This window comes from Natator depressus, chromosome 1 (genome assembly GCF_965152275.1).
Source record: "Natator depressus isolate rNatDep1 chromosome 1, rNatDep2.hap1, whole genome shotgun sequence".
Lineage (NCBI taxonomy): Eukaryota > Metazoa > Chordata > Testudines > Cheloniidae > Natator > Natator depressus.
The window spans coordinates 202,643,656-202,666,043 of record NC_134234.1 but is presented as its reverse complement, the minus strand read 5'-3'; the positions used below and the strand labels follow the sequence as shown (position 1 = coordinate 202,666,043).

Sequence of the window (22,388 nt, the reverse complement as noted above, 5' to 3'; positions counted from 1 at the left end):
AAAACACACAAAGTTAATCTATCTCTACTCCCTTTAAATGCTCCCTAACTATGGAGGGCGAAGGTGAGCAGTGGATTAATCAGGAGAGGTGCCACTCAGTGTATTGTTCCAAGTATTGCAGCTGTGTTGGTCCCACAATATCAGAGGGATAAGGTGGGTGAGGTAATATCTTTTATTTGACCAACTTCTGTTGGTGAAAGAGACAGGCTTTCAAGCTACAGAGCTCTTTTCAGGTGGTCTTAATTGCACAGAGTACTTGCTTTGTGGTCAAGTGGTGTATGTCTGCACCTAGTGCAAGCAGCTCGTGGCCCTCAGAGCCCAGGTACAGCATCTTGAGGCCAGTGTTGCTGGACATTAGGAGCACCTAGAGATGGTATATAGCAGGGATCAGCAACCTTTGGCGTTGGTAAGCCCCCTGGCGGGCCGGGCCAGTTTGTTTACCTGCCGCCTCTGCGTCCCACTGGCTGCGGTTCGCCGCTCCAGGCCAAAGGGGGCTGTAGGAAGCGGCGCGGGCCGAGGGATGTGCTGGCCGCTGCTTCCCGCAGCCCCCTTTGGCTTGGAGCGGCGAACCGCGGCCAGTGGGAGCTGCGATTGGCCGAATCTGTGGACGCGGCAGGTAAACAAACTGGCCCGGCCCGCCAGGGGGCTTACCCTGGTGGGTCGCATGCCAAATGTTGCCGATCCCTGGTATATAAGGACAGGATTACAAGACCAAATGTAAGCAAAAGATGCAAGTTAAAGAGAGATGGTCAATTTGAAAATCAAATTTTCATCTTAAAGTTGGACACCTATTTGTAACAAGTAGTAACACCTCAGATTGATTCCCCCCAACCCAGTCTGTCTTGTTTTTTTCCAGTTTGCTTACTTTGTGCATTTGGCAGCACTTTGTGTATAGTCATTTTTATTGTTGGTGGTTGTACTTCTGGTTTCCTGTCCTAGCATGATGACATCACTCTCATGGACTGCTTTACCAGAGCTCACATACATGCTCTTCCTCAGGCCTTGCAACCTGGTTATCATCAGTAATGGCATCAGCAAACCTGAATGGCACTGAGTAGGCAGAGACAGGCAAGCACACAGAAAAGGAGGTAGAAGGATATATCTTTATAAGGAATCTTGCACTCATTTAAAGCATTTTATTTTAACTCTTCTGAGTGAGAAACCAGACGTGTAACTTTTTGCATTGTTCTTCTGTCTACCAGAGTGCCATTCCTGAACCTTTTACACACGTGGTAATGGCTGGCCTGGGAAGGCATGCCTGTGTATTGTGAGGGCAATGAAGAGAGAATTCTATGGATGGGGATTAGGTAAATGGTGGAGCTAGTCTGTTTTGAGAGAGAGGTATTACAATCCTCTTTGTGCATTTTCAAGGGAGGCTAGTAAACTATTACCACTGCTAATGTCATAATTGTAAGATGCAAGGTAGTACATAGGACTAAATTCTTTACTTCGTTACAGCTTGTGCATTCCCATGGACTTTACTGGAGTTTCACTGGGCTTAAAAGTCAGAATTTGGCCCAGAATGCTAGTTTCTGGGGGTCAAACTCTTAAGACATTAGCAGTGGTAAGAGTTAAGTGATCTCATCTTTCCTTTATAAATCAGCATGGGTGGTTGTGTGATGCACTTAAATATAGGCAGCTGTTACTCCTTCAGTAACAGTGATGCAGCGCAGCAATGTTCCTAGGTTATAGCTTCTAACTTTTCAACTTCCTTTAAGCAATTAAGAGAAAATAAATTGTAGCTTTGAAATTAACATCTGTATTACCTGTGTTTTCCCTATTCATTCAGGAAAGGCTCCTGATTTCAGCAGGATTGCTCACTTGAAGTGAACATAATATTATTATCCTCCTCTTTATTGGCTCCTAGGTAATTGGTTAGGCAAGATGTGTATCAGCAGTATATATGTCCAGTTTGCAAAGGCCTAATATATCCTGGCTAGGTAGCGGTAATGGTAAGTTCCCTAGGATGGGACCCAAGTCTTTCCTTTATCTTGTACAGCACCAAGCACACTGTCAGCTGAACAAGGTGTGCAATTTTGCTAGCCCTATTGGATAGACACACTCAGAGTGTAGTTTAATATATGAAACTGAAGGCTAAATCACACTGACCACCCAAGAAGCAAGGGCATCAAGCACCACTGCTGCTCTTGAGGTGCCATGGCTTTTATTTTGGGGGGAAAGTGTGCTTGTACACATGCACATGTATATCACTGTCTGTAAATTCCATATCTGATTCTGGAATTGAACTTGATCATCCTTCTGACCAAAGAATGTGGCTAAGGCCAATGGTTAGGTTCAGTGTCCTTTAAAACCTGTCAGCCATGCTTCTGAGTCAGCTGGAAGGCATAAAAGGAGCATTGGAGACTCTCCTTTCCTCTGTTGTTTGGGCTGTTGCATCCCCAGCATTGCTGACTTAGGAAGAAGGGCTCAAGCTCAAGTCTTTTGTATGCTAGATTTCCTTGGAAATCTGCCACGATTTCACTATTACTGGTATGGCTCTGCTGGTGGTGGTAACTCAGGAAGTACTAGTGTAAACAGGACTCAGGTAGCTTCAGCTGTTTGCCTTCTGTGGGTAGTACGCCTAGCCTGTCAGGTTCAACCTGTAGATACCTGTAATTTGATAAATCCTTTATTGCGTCCTCCTTTATATATATGTGTGTGTGTGTTTATATGTATTTTATTTTATTTTTAAAAAAAGAAGCCATTAGACTTAAAATACGCAGCTTATTAGGTCTAAGATCCATTTCATTCCAAAAATATGAGATATTTCCAATGAGAAACAACAGTACTGATGCTGAGGGTGCTATTCGGAAGGGAGTTTCCAGTGTCATATTCTCAAGTGTGGAAGGAAGGGTATACGTAGGGGGAAAAACACATTGAGAAGATTGGCAAGTTTTGTGTGCATTTCCATGTGTGGGTCTGTGGAGAACAGGAAGTTGAGAAATGCTACCTTTCGTGTTAAGTTTAACCTGGAAGTTAGTAGCTGTAGTTGGAATTGCCAGGCCAGCACATGGTTCTTCTTAAGCTGATCTGTCCAGTTTGTTCTAGGAAGTATGGAAAACCCTTTTTTTTTTTAACCTTCCATCCATTTTGGGTCTCCATGCATCCTGTAACTGAAGCAGCAGCACTACATTGTTTAAGCATGAGAAAGGCCATATATTGACAACTCTGGCACATGAGTAGTTTAACTTGGCAGCTGAGATGTCCTATAGAAAGCTCCATGGTTAAAATTGTCAGGGAAGCATATATTGACTACTTCTACATTTTAAAGATTTTTCTTTATTGCGGAATTGAACACCCAGTGTTAACTGGTCATGTAGAGAAATAATGAACTAATGCAGTGATGTTGTTTATCACCGGGTGTACAAAGGACAACTTTCCAAATGAATAATTCCACTGAATTCTGTAATGCAGTCTCTAATTTCCTTCACCTTTTTAATATGAATGTACTGATCAAGGAGATTTAAATTCTGTTGTGCAGTGTTCCTGGCTCTTGTGATCAAGTCAGAGCACAACATGCTAGGATCCGATGTCTCTGTGGGCCTCGTCTCCACGTTAAAGATAAGGATGACGGCAGTCACTTCAGTTCATGTAAATTAAGGGTTACCCATGCAGTTCTTAGTTGAGCAAAGTGTGAGCACCCCAAATTTAGCGGAATCATTCCCATGTTGCTGGTTCCGTCAGTACTTTGAGTGGTGACTAGCCTGGTTGAATGCCGTTGGCACATAGGAATAGTAGTCTGTAGGAAACAAATTCAGAAAGTTTACAAATACATTTGTCAACTTGTCTTAGTTTTTACATGTATTTTCATCCATACCTGTTTTACATGTAGCTTCTTAACTAGTGCAGCCTAATTTATGTGATTTTCATTTTGCTAGTCTAAATTTTAAGTGAAACTATATTTTTATTAGCTTGTGATTATTATTCTGAGGATTTATGTTCACAGACCATGTATCAGTCATGTTTCTCTCTGTTTCTTTGAGAAATGCAGTAAAATGTTAATTGATACATTGGTACAAATAATGGACATTCCAGAGGAAAACTATTCATATTCCTACGTATATTTTTAAGAACTTTTCCAGATATGAATAAATCAGCTTCTAGCATAATCTCCCAATTGACTACCAGTAGTGACTGTAACCATTCATGTCAAGGTGCATACAGGCAATCTTTGACTTTACAACATTCGACTTCTGATGAATGCTACTTACGACATTTCTGAATTGACACCCTGATTCGACTTATGACAATTGGTTTCAACTTTACGATGCTTGGTCCCACAATGGAGTGGATTGCGGTTCTGAGTTACGATGGTTCGACTTACGACGCAATTTTCAGGAACCAATTGTGTCGCAAGTCCAAGGACTGCCTGTATTGGAATCTGTAGTCTGCAGGCCATCTCCATCTTAACAGTGAATGTGGCTGTGTTCTATTTTGTATTCAGGTAAGTTAGATTTGGTGTCAAGCCTCTGGGAAGCTGCAGATGTGGAGCTCAAATGGGGGAAAACTTAGATACCTCTGTGTGTGTGTGTGTATTAGTTAAAAAGTACCTATTATCATGGAATGTGGATGCTACACATTCAGTTTCAAATCAACAAATGAATCACCAGTAAGTGACTCAGAATGAGATTTTAGCCCCGTGCCTGATGGCAATGGTAATTAAAAAACCTGAATTAAATAAGTGGAATTTTTTTATGGTGTCAGAGTGCAAAACTGTAGCTCTGGCTGCCCACCAGTGTGCGCATGTTCCATAGTTGAGGACCCTTTACTCCTGAGGGCATTCTGCAACAAAAAATTAGAAATTCTGTGCACAATATTTTAAAATTCTGCAAGTTTTATTTGTCAGTAAATAAATGAAGAGGCTCCAGGGTGGCTGCACAAAGGTGGGAGATCACTCTGCAGCCACCCCCACCCTCACCCCTGGTGGACGGACTCAGCGGAGAGGCTGCACCAGACCCTGACACAGCACAAGGGCTGGGCCTGCCTCAGAAACATCCTAGAGCCTTGCCCCTCTGCACCAGGCGTGGGGCAGGCAGGATCAACCAGGCAGGATCCAAGTGTGAAGGGGCTCAGTGTGGGGGGATCCAGGTGTGGGGTGAGAGGGTTCTGTGTGGGCAAATCTGGGTGCAGGCAGCTCAGTGTGGGAGGTCTAGGTGTGGGGGGATCTGGATGCACAGAGGCTCATTGTGGGGATTCCAGGTGCAGGGGAAATGGGACTCTGCCGGGGCTTCCAGGTGAAGGTGGTTGGTGCTCAGTGGAGGGGTCTGGGTGTGGGGTCTCAGCGGGGGAATCTGGGTGCTGGAGGAGTGGGGCTTGGTGGGCTGGGGATCTGGATGCAGCTAGTGGTGGGTCAGTGGCATGGGTGTCTGGATGTGGGGGCTCAGTTTGGTGTTGGGGGTGGGGCTCGATAGGATGGGGGTTTGAGTGCAGGGAGCTCAGTGGGGGGTGGTCTGGGGTGTAGGTGGGGGTCTGGAGGCAGGGGGTCTGGAGGCAGGGGGGTTCTAGATGCACTGGTTGAGGTTCAGTGGGGTGGGGTTCGGATATGGAGTGCTACGGATGTTCTTGGTGTACAGGGTGAGGCGTGGCAGGGGTGTCTGGGTATGGAAAGTCTGGATGAACAGGGGTTGGGAGGATGGGGGAGCAGCTACCCATACAGTGTGTTGTCCTCCCCCATCCCCCCACCGCAGCTGAGGAGTGATTGGGGCAGGAAGCAGAGGAGGATGCTGAGCTTTCTGCAGCTGGGGAAGGTAGCTGGGGTGGGTCTGACACAGCCCCAGCTACTCCTTGCAGGGGAAGAGGAAGCTCTGTCCTTTCCTGCCTCCAGCCTAGCTGGGACTAGCAGCTGATCCCGGCTCAGGGTAGGAGCCGCTGGCTGGGGTGTCTCCAGCCCTGTGGTGATTTACCTCTCTGCCGGCTGCTTTGGGTGCCTGAAACATTGTACCTGCGCTACTAGGGAGTGGTGTGTGACTGCTCTTGCGTCTTCCCTTTGCTTTCCCATGGAAAAAAACAGGGAAGCAAAGAAATCTGTAGGGGAAATGAATTCTGCACACATGCAGTGGTACAGAATTCCCCCAGGATTAAATTGCAGCTTTCACCTTGGACGATTCAGTTTCAGGAACTGACAGCCAAAGTATCCCAGCATACTTTATTGGGTTTTGTGTGTGGTTTTACAACTGCTGTAAAATATTAATGTTAATTTGAAGTTTCCTCAGCCAGAAGAATGAACTTATGAAAATACAGCTGGTATAATCATTGAGCAGTGCATGCACTAAACAACTTGCTATCTTGCTGTTCCCATGAAATGGGAAGTAGTTGCTGTCTCTATGCCTATGCCTTTTTGCATTTGTAAAATGTCTTTTTGAATAGCTGAATATTATAGCATAATAAAGCAACCAGAAGGTAAGATAAGCATTTTGATCATTCAGCTTGCCTGCCTTTCTCGGGGGTGGGTGCACTTTTGTAAGCTGTCTCAAATGTTTCTCAAAAAAAAGCCTGCTCCTCTCCAAATCCTGCCTGGTACATATCAAACTGCTAAATATAAAAGGACCTCTTCAAAACGGTCAGCATCCATTGTTTGTGTTAATTTCATTACAGCTACTTTGATGATTGCAAATTGTGAAGAATGATATATGTGGTGATGGGTAAAATTTTCAAAAGCACCTAAATCACTCTTGCAAATGAGACTTAGGGCTTGTTTACACTTGAAAAGCTCCAGCAGCACAGCTGCAACTGCACTGCTGTAATGCTTCAGTGTAGACACTCACTACAGTGATAGGAGGGGTTCTCTTGTAGTTGTAGTTAATCCACCACCCTGAGAGGCAGTAGCTAGGTCAGCAGAAGAATTCTTACCATGGAATGGGGGTGCACCACATTCAGTTTTGAATTTTTCTTTTGACCTAAACTCTTCTACACCGGGGGATAGGTCGGTCTAACTACATCGCTTGAGTTGTGGATTTTCACACCCCTGAGCGACATAGTTGGATTAACTTAACTTTTGAGAGTAGAACTGGTTGTAGGCACTTACAAACTTAAATTCCATCCACTTAAGCTCCTAAGTCATTTAGGCAGCTTTGAAAAATTTCCCCAATTTCTCTTTCTATTGTGTTAGCAGCTCACTGCATTAAAAGGTTTTCTTCCCTTTTGTGATTTATGGCTGCCACTATCTGCACACTTAAAGAATGGTCTCCTCTGTCTAATCAGACTTATTGATACCTTTCACTTCCAGAAGGATGGTGGCTCTTAGTCCCTGTTGTGGACTGAGTCTTTGAAATAGGTTTATCTGGAATTCCTCCCAGTGTCATCCCTGGCCTCTTTCTCATTCTTCTCCTCTTCCTCCTCCTCATGTTCCTATTACACCTCTGGCGTTTAGGGCAGTGACGAAGCTCCTCCACTCCTGTCTGTTTCTGGCAAGTCTTTCAATGGTTCCCCAGCTGTGCTCCAGGTTTTTCAGCTCGGCTTCCACAGGTCTTCACCAGGTTGTTTTCGGGCGGCCTCGTTTTCGCTTGCCTTCAGGTGTCCATCTTATTGCTGCTCTGGTGATGGAATCAGTTTCCATCCGAAGCACATGACCAATCCATCTCCAGTGCCTCCTGGCAATGATGGTGCTCAGATCCTCTTGGCTGCACTGTGTCAATAAATCTTGGTTTGAGATTGTTCTGGGCCAAAAAATACGGAGGATTTTTCTGAGGCAAGTTGTATGGAATGAAGACAGTTTGGACATATCATACTTTCTCATTTCCCAGCATTCTGCACTATAAGTTGAAAGTACGCAACTCTGATAAATCTTGAGTTTAGTTTTGGTGTTGTATTTAGATGATTTCCGGACTGTATTTAAGCTCTTGAAGGTGTTCCTGGCTTTATTGGTTTTGTTCTGGATGTCCTGGCTTGTTCCACCATCCTGGCTGATAAGTGCTGCCCAACTATGCGAATGTTTCTACATTGGTAAGAATATAATCCTCTACCCATACTGGTGTTGGTGAAGCAATATTAAAGTCATGATATCTGTCTGATTGATCTGGTTGATTTTCAGTCCAATTTGCTGGCTGAATGCGTTGAATTGAGTTGTTTTTTCTTTTATATGGTGTTGGGTATTGTAACAATGTTCCTCCTCTACCTTGTTGGGTCTTGCGCTTATTGGAGGATTTGCTCGCCTCTTAGATTCACAGCAGCCCTCAGTTTGGCCGTTTTCGTGAACCCACAGTCCAGATCAACTCCTCCTGTGTCTGATCAGGAGTTGGGAGGTTTGGGGGAAACCCAGGCCTGCCCTCTACTCCGGGTTCCAGCCCAGGGCCCTGTGGAATGCAGCTGTCTACTTCCCCATGGCCTCCTCCCAACGCTTTCTTTATCCTCACCACAGGACCTTCCTCCTGGTGTCTGATAATGCTTGTACTCCTCAGTCCTCCAGCAGTACGCCTTCTAACTCTCAGCTCCTAGTGCCTCTTGCTCCCAGCTCCTCACACGCACACCACAAACGGAAGTGAGCTCCTTTTTAAACCCAGGTGCCCTGATTAGCCTGCCTTAATTGATTCTAGCAGTTTCTTGATTGGCTGCAGGTGTTCTAATCAGCCTGTCTGCCTTAATTGTTTCCAGAAAGTTCCTGATTGTTCTGGAACCTTCCCTGTTACCTTACACTCACTGTCCTGTAGCCATCTGGCTTGACCCTGTCACAGTATGTGATAGGAGAGCGACATCATCTGCGAAGTCCAGGTCTTTAAGGGATGAGAAGATTGTCTCTCTCTTATGAGAGCCAGACTGAAAGGGAAACATAATATCACCCTGATTCAGTGCTATGCTCTGACAGATGACAGTGATGAAGAAGAAAAGGACAAATTCTACCTTGCACTACAAGCGGAGTTAGGTCGTGGCGTGGTACTCTTCTGACTATCATCATGGGAGACCTGAATGCCAAGGTTGGTGAGGACAACACAAACAACGACAGAGCAATGGAAAGACATGGGTGTGGCACCATGAATGAAAACGGAGAAAAGCTTGTTGATTTCTGTAATATGAATGACCTAGTCATGAACCCTATTTGTGAAATTCACAAGCTGACATGATGTTCTCCAAATGGCAGAGATGAAAACCAGATTGATCATATCATGATCAATGGCAAATGGCGACGCTCACTGACAGATGTGAAAGTGAGAAGGGGGGCAGATGTTGGTAGCGACCACCACCTTGTGACAGCCTCCGTCAAGCTAAAACTGAGAAGTGTGGGTCCACCAAACAAGGGACATAGATGCTATGATATTGACAAGCTGAAGTCCCTTGAAATACAGAAAGCCTTATTTCTGCAGTTAAAGAACAGGTTTCAAGCACTTGCAGACCTTTCTCATTCTATGTGGATGAATTTGTCCATCGTTCTCAGCTGTTTAACATGGACGACAGATGGAATTTATGCATTTTTAAAATCTGCTGGGTTTCTAGGAACTGCATTCCCTGTTGCAGAGAAGTCAGCCTGATATGACGGAGTGAACCAGATGACTTCATAGTTCTGTCTCTCCATTTTTTTCTACTAGTCTTGTTGCTTGGGATGTAGACAGTTCTTCCTGCCAGCAGATTAAAGACATAATGCAGAGTTTCCAAGGGGGCAGGGTGAAGAAGCTTGCTCCTGCCAGCTCCTGCTGCAGGGCAGGCAAGCTCCCCCCTCCCCCTCCTCTTCCCCCAGTGTGCTGGGTTCCTGCCCCTCCTCCTCTCCCTCCCTGCTGCCGGTCAGCTGATGGCCCTTGCGGGGGAGGGGGAGAAGTGGAGCTGCAGGGAGGCTGCTCCAGGGGGGAGGCCGAGAAGAGGTGGGGACGGGGCCATGGGGAAGGGAGGTGGAATCAGGGCATATCCCCTCCAGCCCACTGTCGTGAGCCGCTCTGGGCAGGGGGGCTGGGAGCAACCCCAGGACCCTAGCCCACACCCCCAGCCCTCTGCTCTGACCCCGCACCCCCCCTCACACACACACCAGCCCCCTGCCCTGACCCCTGCACCCCCCTCACACACACCCAGCCCTTACTCCAGCACCCCCCACACATGCCCCCAGCCCTCTGCCCTGACTCCTGCACCCTCCTCACACATCCCCAGCCCCCCCACATCCCATGCCCTGACTCTTGCACCCCCCCACATTCCCACTCCCACCCTGAGCACCAAACAGGAGCTCCTGCACGCGCCCCCCCCATTCCCACCTGCACCCCTTGCACCAAATGGGAGCTTCCCAGGTGAGCACTCCACACTCAAACCTCCTGCCCCAACCCTGATTCCCCTCCCTCATTCTAGCTCCTGGCCAGACCCTACACCCCAACCCCCAGCCTGCTCCTTCACCCCTAGCCCTGTGCTCAGTGCACTCCTACCCTCAGCTCAGTGCTGAGAGAGAGGAAGAGAATGGCCTAGAACCAGGGAGAAGGTAGGTACCCACTCTATGTGGACAGGGCCGGGATCCCAGACCGGCAGCGGGCTGAGCGGGGCCGGCAGCCGGGACCCTGGCTGGCAGGAGCCGGCGGACAGAACCCCAAACTGGCAGTGGGCTGAGTGGCAGCAGGCTGAGCCGCTCAGCCCACTGCTGGTCTGGGGTCCCGACCGCTGGCCCCACTCAGCCTGCTGCCAGTCTGGGGTTCTGGCTGCCGGCCCCTTGCCAGCTGGGGTCCCGGCCGCAGGCCCCGTTCAGCCTGTTGCCGGCCTAGGTGAACAGAACCCCAGGCTGGCAGCGGGCTGAGCGGGCCGGCGGCATAAGATCAGCATTTTAATTTAATTTTAAATGAAGCTTCTTAAACATTTTAAAAATCTTGTTTACATACAACAATAGTTTAGTTATATAATATAGAGACTTATAGAGAGAGACCTTCTAAAAAACGTTAAAATGTATTACTAGCACGCGAAACCTTAAATTAAAGTGAATAAATGAAGCCTCGGCACACCACTTCTGAAAGGTTGCTGACCCCTGTACTAGAGCCTCCCCTGGGATAGCGCTTTGGTTGTGCTATAGACTGCCAGGATCCAATTTGGATATGGATAGAGACCTCTTTAATGTGTTTAATGAAGTAAATACTAATGGGAATTGTGTGATCATGGGAAACTTTAACTTTCCAGATATAGACTGGAGGACAAGTGCTAGTAATAATAATAGGGCTCAGATTCTCCTGGATTCAATAGCTGATGGATTCCTTCACCAAGTAGTTGCTGAACCGACAAGAGGTGATACCATTTTAGATTTGGTTTTGGTGAGTAGTGAGGACCTCATAGAAGAAATGGTTGTAGGGGACAACCTTGGTTTGAGCGATCATGAGTTAATTCACTTCAAACTAAATGGAAGGATAAACAAAAATAGATCTGTGACTAGGGTTTTTGATTGCAAAAGGGCTAATTTTAAAAAATTAAGGAAATTAGTTAGGGAAGTGGATTGGACTAAAGAATTTGTGGATCTAAAGGCGGAGGAGGCCTGGAATTACTTTGTCAAAGTTGCAGAAACTATCCGAAGCCTGCATCCCAAGAGAGGGGAAAAAATTCATAGGTAGGAGTTGTAGACCAAGCTGGATGGGCAGGCATCTCAGAGAGGTGATTAAGAAAAAGCAGAAAGCCTACAAGGGGTGGAAGATGGGAGGGATTAGCAAGGAAAGCTACCTTGTTGAGGTCAGAACATATAGGGATAAAGTGTGAGAGGCCAAAAGCCATGTAGAGTTGGACCTTGCAAAGGGAATTAAAACCAATAGTAAAAGGTTCTATAGCCATATAAATAAGAAGAGGTGGGATGGCTAAACACTGAGGATGGAGTGGAAGTTAAGGATAATCTAGGCATGGCCCAATATCTAAACAAATACTTTGCCTCAGCCTTTAATGAGGCGAATGAGGAGCTTAGGGATAATGGTAGCATGACAAATGGGAATGAGGATATGGAGGTAGGTATTACCCCATCTGAGGTAGAAGCCAAACTCGAACAGCTTAATGGGACTAAGTTGGGGGGCCCAGATAATCTTCATCCGAGAATATTAAAGGAACTGGCACATGAAATTGCAAGCCCATTAGCAAAATTTTTTAATGAATCTATAAACTCAGGGTTTGTACCGTATGACTGGAGATTTACTAACATAGTTCCTGTTTTTAAGAAAGGGGAAAAAAGGTGATCCGGGTAACTACAGGCCTGTTAGTTTGACATCTGTAGTATTCAAGGTCTTGGAAAAAATTTTAAAGGAGAAAGTAGTTAAGGACATTGAGGTCAATGGTAATTGGGACAAAATACAACATGGTTTTACAAAAGGTAGATCATGTCAAATCAACCTGATCTCCTTCTTTGAGAAGGTAACAGATTTTTTAGGCAAAGGAAATGCAGTGGATCTAATTTACCTCGATTTCAGTAGGGCATTTGATATGGTTCCATATGGGGAATTCTTAGTTAAATTGGAAAAGATGGGGATCAATATGCAAATTGAAAGGTGGATAAGGAACTGATTAAAGGGGAGACTACAACGGGTCACACTGAAAGGCGAACTGTCAGGCTGGAAGGAGGTTACTAGTGGAGTTCCTCAGGGATCAGTTTTGGGACCAATCTTATTTAATCTTTTTATTACTGAACTTGGCACAAAAAGCGGGAATGTGCTAATAAAGTTTGCGGATAACACAAAGCTGGGAGGTATTGCCAATACAGAGAAGGACCGGGATATCATACAGGAAGATCTGGATGACTCTGTAAACTGGAATAATAGTAATAAGATGAAATTTAATAGTGAGAAGTGCAAGGTCATGCATTTAGGGATTAATAACAAGAATTTTTGTTATAAACGGGGGATGCATCACTTGGAAGTAACAGAGGAGGAGAAGGATCTTGGAGTATTGGTTGATCACAGGATGACTATGAGCCGCCAGTGTGATATGGCCGTGAAAAACGCTAATGCGGTCTTGGGATGCATCAGGCGAAGTATTTCCAGTAAAGATAAGGAGGTGATAGTACCATTATACAAGGCATTGGTGAGACCTCATCTGGAATACTGTGTGCAGTTCTGGACTCCCATGTTTAAGAAGGATGAATTCAAACTGGAACAGGTACAGAGAAGGGCTACTAGGATGATCCGAGGAATGGAAAACCTGTTTTATGAAAGGGGACTCAAAGAGCTTGGCTTGTTTAGCCTAACCAAAAGAAGGCTGAGAGGAGATATGATTGCTCTCTATAAATATATCAGAGAGATAAATACCTCAGAGGGAGAATAATTATTTAAGCTCAGTACCAATGTGGACACAAGAACAAATGGATATAAACTGGCCATCAGGAAGTTTAGACTTGAAATTAGACAAAGGTTTCTAACCATCAGAGGAGTGAAGTTCTGGAACAGCCTACCAAGGGAAGCAGTGGGAGCAAAAGACGTATCTGGCTTCAGGAATAAGCTTGATAAGCTTATGGAAGGGATGATATGATAGGATAGCCTAATTTTCGCATTTAATTGATCTTCAACTATTAACAGTAGATATGCCCAATGGCCTGTGATGGGACGTTAGATGGAGTGAGATCTGAGTTACTACAGAGAATTCTTTCCTGGGTGTCTGGCTGGTGAGTCTTGCCCAAATGCTCAGGGTTTAGCTGAATGCCATATTTGGGACTGGGGAGGAATTTTCCTTCACGGCAGATTGGCAGGGGCCCTGAAGGTTTTTCGCCTTCCTCTGCAGCGTGGGCACAGGTCACTTGCTGGAGGATTCTCATAGAATCATAGAATATTCGGGTTGGAAGGGACCTCAGGAGGTCATCTAGTCCAACCCCCTCCTGCTCAAAGCAGGACCAATTTTTGTCCCAGATCCCTCAATGGCCCCCTCAAGGATTGAACTCTCAACCCTGGGTTTAGCAGGCCAATGCTCAAACCACTGAGCTATCCCTCCCCCCAAATTCTCTGCAGTTCGAAGTCTTTAAACCACGATTTGAGGACTTTAATAGCTCAGACATAGGTTAGGGCAGGGGTGGGCAAACTTTTTGGCCTGAGGGCCACATTGGCATTGCGAAACTGTATGGAGGGCTGGGTAGGGAAGGCTGTGCCTCCCCAAAGAGCCTGGCTCCTGCCCCCTATCCGCCCCCTCCCACTTCCCGCCCCCCACAGAACCCCCGACCCATCCAACGCTACTTGTCCCCTGACCACCCCTTCCTGGGACCCCGGTCCCTAACCACCCCTCAGGACCCCACCCCCTATCCAACACCCACTTCTCCCTGTCCTCTGACTGCCCCGATCCCTAACCACACCCCCACCCGCAGAGAGGCCCCCCCCCCCCGGGACTCCCACACCTATGCAAAGCCCCTGTTCCGTGTCCCCTGACTGCCCCTGCCCCCCGAACCTTCTCTCCATTCAACCGCCCCCTGCTGCCTGTCCCCTGACTGCTCCCCGGGACCCCGTGCCCCTTATCCAACCCCTCCCTTACCGTGCTGCTCAGAGCAGCAAAGCCCCGCCGCCTGGCCAGAGCCAGCCATGCTGCCGCCGTGCTGTCCAGCAGGAGCAGTGGGCCAGAGTGCTGGTGTTGCATCGCTCTGAGGCTGCAGGGGAGGGGGGACAGCGGAGGAGGGGCCGGAGGCTAGCCTCCCCGGCTGGGAGCTCAGGGGCTGGGCAGGACGGTCCCACGGGCCGTAGTTTGCCCACCTCCGGGTTAAGGGTTTGTTACAGGAGTGGGTGGGTGAGACTGTAGCCTGCGTTGTGCAGGAGGTCAGACTAGATGATCATAATGGTTCCTTCTGACCTTAAAGTCTATGAGTCTATAAATTGAACCTGTCATCTTTTTTCTGGGTAATATGTGCTAGTCTCCAAATCTGTGCGTACTATACTGAGAACTGCTGTATTTGATAGGTGTGTGTGTGTGTGAGAGAGGGGGAGAGAGAGAGAGAGAGAGAGAGAGATGGGACGTGTGGAATCTTGGAGGGCTGATTGTTGGACGTTCGTCAACGCTTTCTTTGAAAAGGAATACTCTTCTGAAGGGCCGATTAGGCAGTCTTGCCTTGGACAATTCCTTTAGCCACTCCTGGCTGAGTTGGAGGCTGCAGTGGAACAAAAAGTTGCAGAACAAATACATATATGAACCCCCAAAAGTTTGCATATTGGTAGCAGATGTTGCCTGTGTGGAGGAAAGACCATGGTGGCTGGAACAACTTTTCGAAAGGTGCATTCCTTTTATTGCCAAAGAGCAGTAAACAGTTTCCAAACTCCATCACTCCCTCTAAAAATTAATTAATTAGCCTCTTACAGTTTGTATGGCAACTTCCACCTTCTATGTGTGTGTGTGTGTATATATATATGTCTTCTTACTATATGTTCCATTCTGTGCATCCGATGAAGTGGGCTGTAGCCCATGAAAGCTTATGCTCTAATAAATTTGTTAGTCTCTAAGGTGCCACAAGTACTCCTGTTCTTTTTTTCTAAAAATTAGTTTGATATAATGGCCTGTGCTCAGATCCGTAGCTTGACATGGAGATAGAAGTATTCTAACAGATCCGTTTGTACTTCCACTTTTGGCAGGTTTTAAACTGGACAGTGGACTAGTAAATGTACAAAATGGAACAATCTTGCTCCTGGCTTGTCAGGGAAAGAGCTAGATGTGACCCTAAGAGGTCTCTCATTCCAATTTGTGTGTCTTAAAACGTCAATCCATGGTGGTAGTTTGTCGAGGTTTTGCTTCTCAACAACAGTTAGCTTGGAACTCTGTTGTGCTTAAATATCTGTGGTCTTAGGGCACGTCTACGCTGGCAAAGTTACAGTGCCCCTCAGAGCGCTGAAGGGAAACTACTGTTGTACGTTCACACTGACAGCATCCGCAATAGTGTGTTCACATTTGCGGAACTTGCAGCAGAATTCGGAGCAGTGCACTCTGGTCAGCTATCCCAAAGAGCACCTCTTTCTCTTCTGCCACTAAGACTTGTGGGAAGGTGGAGGGAGTCGCAGGGCATCCTGGGTCCTATCCATGATGCATTGCTTCGCATCCCAGAAATCCGTGTGCTTCCCTCCACATTTGGCGCCACCTTTCAACGGTTTGTGTACTGTGCGCCCTGCCTCTTCAGGCTGCAGGAATGGATCCCGAACTGTTGACCAGTATGCTGCTCGCTGTGACCAACACATCATGAGTGGCAGTGGAGATATTCCTTAAACTACAAAGGCCAGAGGAGTGCGACATTGATCTTGCCATGCATAGTAGCTACGACATGAGATTGCTTCTGGCATTCATAGAGGTGCTAACTACAGTGGAATGCCGCTTTTGGGCTCGGGAAACAAGCACGTCTGGGATGACGAGCAGTGGCTGCAGAACTTTCGCATGAGGAAAGCCATTTCATGGGACTGTGTGATGAGCTCGCCCCAGCCCTGCAGCGCAAGGACACGAGAATGAGAGCTGCCCTGTCGTTGGAGAATCGTGTGGTGATTGGAGTAGCCAGCTTTCAAAGTGCAGACTGCTACCGATCTGTCGCTAGTCAGTTCAGTGCTAATATTTGTTGCTGTGCTCGGGATTGCAGTGCTTGTAGTTCTAGGAGGTGGTTGGTGCACGTGATGCAATAAGGGGGTTTAACATAATTGTATGTTTTGCAGGGCTCTTTTTGCTTTCAGTTAATAGAATAAAGATTGCTTTCAGATCAATGCAATTCTTTTATTAAAAGACAACAACCGGAGGAGAGAGTCAAACGAAAAAAAAAAACATCAGCAGGGATGGGGAAGGAAGATCCCAGGTGGAGGAGGAGTCCCAGGATGGCTAAAGATTTGTGTATGTCCAGGGATCATATCCATCCTTCTCCTTTGGAGTACTGTGCAGCGGGTACTGTACTTCAGCAGGACTAAACTGCAGAGGGATGGGGGTTGAGTGCAGTGGGTAGTGGGAGTCCACAGTGCTGGATTGTGACGGGGGAGGAGTAGAATGCCACGGGTATAGATTGGAGCCAGGAGATTGATAAGAGTGTGTTGGCGATGTCTGGGGGGCACATGGGAAAGAGTTTTGCAACAGCAGCTGCAGGGGACAGCGTGTGTGGACCTGCTCTGTTTGAAGAGCTAGTATCGCCTGGAGCGTGTCTGCTTGGCACTCCATAACCTTTAAGAGCCGCTCTGTGGCTTCATTCTGGCGTGCCGCGTTCTCCTTTCAGTCCCTCTTCTCGCTGTCCCGCCTCTCCTTCAATTCCTGTTTCTTGGTGGTGGAGTGTATCATAACATCATGCAGAAAGTCCTCCTTAGTTCTTCTTGGCTGCGCTCTAATTTTGCACAGCCATTCAGCCGCCAGTAACAAAGAGGGAGGCTGGGCTCCCAAGGTCATCTCTGTGAAGTTTAAACGCAACATTTTGCAGAAGCAGTATTGTTTGCAACACACAGAACACTGATTCAGTGTTTTAAAACACCGCCAGTACTCACACATCTGTCACTAACTGGCTGACCCCAGGCAAGCACACATGAGCAACAAGACCCCAAAATGATGAGTAGCCATAGGGGCAGGGTAAATCACTTTTCTGGACCCTGCTGTACACTGGGCATGTGGGGAGAGCCAGCACTGTAGGGGGGGCCTGATAATCATTCCTGTCCCCACACTTTCCACAGGATGTGATCATTATGGAAGATATCTCGCTGTTGAGGGTGAGCAGGGAATCAAGGGAGGGTATTCTCCAAGCCTGCGGCTTCTGCCCTGGCCCCTATGCGGCGTGCTTGTGTGCAGCATGGTCTCTTCCCCCCCCCCCCCCCCCCCAGTTCTCTTACTCCATGTGTCAGAAGGGCTGGATATATAATGGATGATCCAGGTCTGACTCTGTTATTAAAACACAAGGGCGGGGGAGGGGGTCTCTAGTTCAGTGGTTTGGCATGTGGTGAGAATGGAGCTTGTACTGAGGAGACTGTGATTTAAATTTCCTTTATGGCTGGTGAGGTTGGACCGGAAACTAATTAGTTTGGGAATGCAAAATTAATCAGCTGTAGTTAGCCTGGGGGACGAGAAGGAAGGGTTTGTAATCTGCGGGTGTGGTAGTGGCTCTACAGAGTGGAAATCTGTTCATTGATGGGGAAATATCTGGCATAGCAAGGTGTTTTCTCCTCACACCCACTTTTATTAAAGCAACTGAGCTCAGGCCCCATCTTCATGTGTGCTAGAGACATTATTCATATGTATATATTGAATACTAAGGTACATTTCCAGATAGAAATCCTACAATAAGGTTGAGAGTACATATTGGTAACATAAAGATAAGAAACATTACTGGGCTGTTGTAATTATTCCAAAATCAGGATGTTCAAACCCAGGAATTACATACACATCAAAAGAAATCCAAACATGTTAAGACATGGAAATGCACAGTTAAGGTACCCAAATTGCCATATCTCTGCCCTGTAGTGACACCATGCAATAGCCAGATGATTATGGCTCAAGAATTAGTGTGTTTGGTTCCAGATTAGATGAAGTTGATTTTTTAAAAAAAACACATGACTTTTTTATATTTTTCTTGTCGTGATGTCACTACATTTGTTAGGTATATGAGAGGCTGTAGTTGGAGCTGGGATATTGGGAATCTGCAAGGAAGTCCCAAGCAGCAATTTACATTTTCTTATTTTTGAAGTTTGCAAATACAGTGAGATGAGTTTCAAATTCTGGTCAGATTTGCCACTTTGAGAGAGTCTGATGGATGGCATGTGTTCCTCAGTAATGTGTTGCCAGAGTTGTCAAGACAGTTTAAACTTTAGTTTGAGTCGTTGTCTTGATCTCTCAGTATTTATTTTAAAAACAGGGTTGAAAATTGTTTTTCTGGATAGAAAGGTCTGAAAACTCAGTACTATTGCAGTACCAGTAGTTCATGTCTGCTGACATGAGGCTAGAATTCCCCATTGCATAGACCCCTTTGAGTTTGCCTATGCAAGGATAGGTGGAGAAGAATTACTTCATCTGCCTGGGGGGGGGGGGGGGGGGAATAAAGCTCTCAACGGCAAACTTAATATTTCAGCATGTTGAAGTGTGCAGACAAAGTAACATTTACCTCCCCATTCAGCCAGTTTGGCTACAGTGGTGAGCCCAAGGTCAGTGTTCTGAATGCATTTGTGAGGTTAATGCTAAATAACAGATCACCATAACATAGCAAAATATTGTGCTTAACCTACTTGCAGAAAAGCAGTTTGTGTAAACTGGCTTCTGAAGCCCAGCGATCCAGTGACCTATTACCACATGAGATCAGATTGGAGTCCTATGCTTTGTCCTTCACACTTTGGTTCTGGCCCCCACAAAAAGTAGCATTGACTGGTTCAGCCATAGCTACTGCTGACCCTCTTCAGTCATAGGACATGTTGCTACAATATGGGGCCTGAGGAGTGGGATGGGTGTGGGAGGCGGGACAGGGCGAAATGGGCATCCCACTGGACTTTTTCCAGCCTTTCTTTAAGGGAAAAAGTGACTTGTGTAAGTGAAAAGTAATCTACTGAGATGTATTCATATAAGGAGATTTGTGAGCCCTGTTTTGGTTAAAATGCTGCATTTTAGGTCACTTGAAAGGCCTCTGCCTCATGCAAGTCATTTTACAAGTCAGTGTAGCAGCATTGATACTGCCTTTAAAAAGTCCCACAGTATAAGGTTGCCCAGCTATAAAGAGTTTTTAACACTTTTCACTTTTGGGCTATATTGTTTTTTAGCCACAGTTATGATATGTGTGAATGCATTATTATTTGGCTGGTTTAACCTCAACACAAGTTATTGTTTTTAACAGGAATATAACTGGAATAGATTACCAAATATTATACTGCTGGGAAGAGATTTGCCCCAAAGTTTGTGCCCCAAAGCAGGGCTTTTTATTTTTAAAATGCTTGGCTCCTAACTCAGACCATTACCAATTTTGTGGTCCTGTTTGAATTCAATCTTCATTACTTACCTTATTAACATGTTTTACTAAAATAGCTCTTCAAAATTTTTTGTTTGATTTGTTGTCTTATTTTTTAATGGCGATAAATGTGAGACAGGCAAGATAAGCACATCTCACACCAGTGTCAGTGAACCCTACTGTTCAGTAACAACTTGCTCATGTTCTTTCTCACTGCTCCATTATGTTGCTGATCAGACGGGCTGTTAAGTTCTGAACCAATTGTAGCCTTTTTTTTAAAGCTTGCAGTCCCTCCAGTGCACCACATTCTTCACTGGCTTCCTGTTGAGTACTGGTTCAGATTCAGGGTTTCAGTCCTCCCCTTCAAAGCCTTTAATGGGATTGGCTTGAGTTACTGGAGGGGACTGTCTGCCCTGTGAGATCATGACATCCACCAACTATCTTACACTGGAGCAATGGAACTGTCAGCTTCAAGAGTGAGGTGTATGTGTGTGGGAGACAGAGCTTCCTTGGAAACTGGCCCTCAAATCTGGAATCCACTCCTAGGAAAGATCAGGAGGAGCACAAATTTCTGTGGCTTTAGGGCACAATACAAAACCCAGTTTGGCCGAGCCTTCTTACAATAGCCTAATTTAAAACAAAATATACAGAATAAACAGTTTGGTCCCTTCAGACTGGAGGTATGTGCGGGGAGGGATATATCTCTAATTTTGGGACGTGCTCAGCACTTTGGTTATGGGAGGCCACATAAAGAAGGAAATTGAAACACGATCTTTTCATTATATCTCAGCCAGGCTGTAGGGTGATTTCCTGCTGGACCACCACTCAGTTCATTTCAAGATCTCTTGGCTTGTTTTGAAACGTCAGTAATATGCAGTAGCATACTTGGACGTGGGTTTTGCCTTGGGTAGAGGACATTCAAATTCAGCGTAGAAGTGTATACAGTTGGGGAATTCTTTGATATGGGAAAGGCGAGCAAATAAGGGATGACATAGAGAAGGCTGAAACGTTTAATGCCTTTTTACTTAAGTCTTCACTTAAAAAAAAAAAAAAAGTTTATTGTGACCAGGAGTTTAACACAGTTTAACAACAAGGGAAAAGGATCTCTAGCCAGACTATGAAAAGAACAAGTTAAGTAATACTTAGTAAGTTAGATGAATTCAAGAACATGAGGACCTGATGAAACTCATCCTAAAGTTCCTAAGGAACCAAAGTAAATCTCTGTACCATTAGCTATGATCTTTAAGAACTCATGGAGGACAGTTGGACTGGATATGGGCAAGCATAGTATTTATCTTCAAAAAGAGGAAAAAGGAGTACCTGGAAAATTATAGACTTGTCAACCTAACTTTAATATCCAGAAATATACTGGAACTAATTATTAAACAATCAATTTATTCAAACCTGGAGGATAATAAAGTAATGGGTAATAGCCAACATGGAATTGTCAAGAATAAATCATGCCGAACCAACCTAATTTCCTTCTTTGACATAACAAGCCTAATGTAGGGGGGAAGCAATAGACTTTAGTCTTCAGTAAGGTTTTTCACACTGCCCCACATGACATTCTCATAAGCAAACTAGGGAAATCTGGTCTGGATGAAATTACTATAAGGTGGGTGCACAACTGACTGAAAGACCATGCTTGGAATAGTTAAGAATTGCTGTCGAACTGGGAGTACTGATCTAGTGGGTCTTGCAGGGTCTGTCCTGGGTTTAGTACTAGTCAATATTTTCATTAATGACTTAGATAATGGAGTGGAGAGTGTGCTTAAAATTTGTGGATGACACCAAGATGGGAGGAATTAAAAGCACTTTGGCGGTCAGGCTTAGAATTAAAAATGATCTTGTTAGGTTGGAGAATTGGCCTAAAATCAATAAGATGAAATTCAATAAAGATAAGTGCAAAGTACTACACTTAAGAAAGAGAAAAATCAAAAGTATAACTACAAAATGGGGAATAACTGGCTAGGCAGCAGTACGGAAGGAAAGGATCTGAAGGTTGTACTGGATCACAAATTGAATGAGAGTCAATAATGTGATCCTGCGGTGAAAAAGGCAAATGACATTCTGGGATGTATTAATAGTAGTGTTGTATGTAAGGTAACTGTTCTGCACTATTCTGCATTGGTAAGGCCTCAACTGGAGTACATTGTCCAGTTCTGGGTGCCATACTTTAAGAAAGATGTGAACACATTGGAGAGTCCAGAGGAGAGCAACAAAGAGGCTTAGAAAACATGACCTGTGAGAGAGGTTGAAAGAATTGGGCATGTTTTTGTCTAGAGAAGGCTGGGGGGGGGGGGGGTCATAAGTCTTTAAATATGTCCTCTTTTTAAAACCTTTCGGTGATCAATTGATCTCCATGTCTACTGAGGGTTAGACAAGAAGTAATTGGCTTAGTTTGTGGTAAGGGAGATTCAGGTTGGATTTTAGGAAAAATCTTTCAAATTGTAAGGATAGTTAAGAATCAGAACAGGTTACCTAGAGAGGTTGTGGAATCCCAGTTATTGGAGATTTTTAACGAACAGGTTAGACAAACATCTGTAAGGGATGGTCTAAGTATACTTAATCCTCTCTCAATGCAGGGGATGAACTAAATGACCTAAATCAGGGGTTCTCAAACTGGGGG

General features: G+C 45.6%; 1 protein-coding gene across 4 annotated transcripts in view; it reads left to right on the top strand.

Annotated features, from left to right (window-relative positions):
- GSK3B (glycogen synthase kinase 3 beta) overlaps nt 1-22,388 on the top strand; it is a 264,258-nt gene that overhangs the window by 80,740 nt on the left and 161,130 nt on the right. The gene's annotated exons all lie outside the window — the stretch shown is intronic.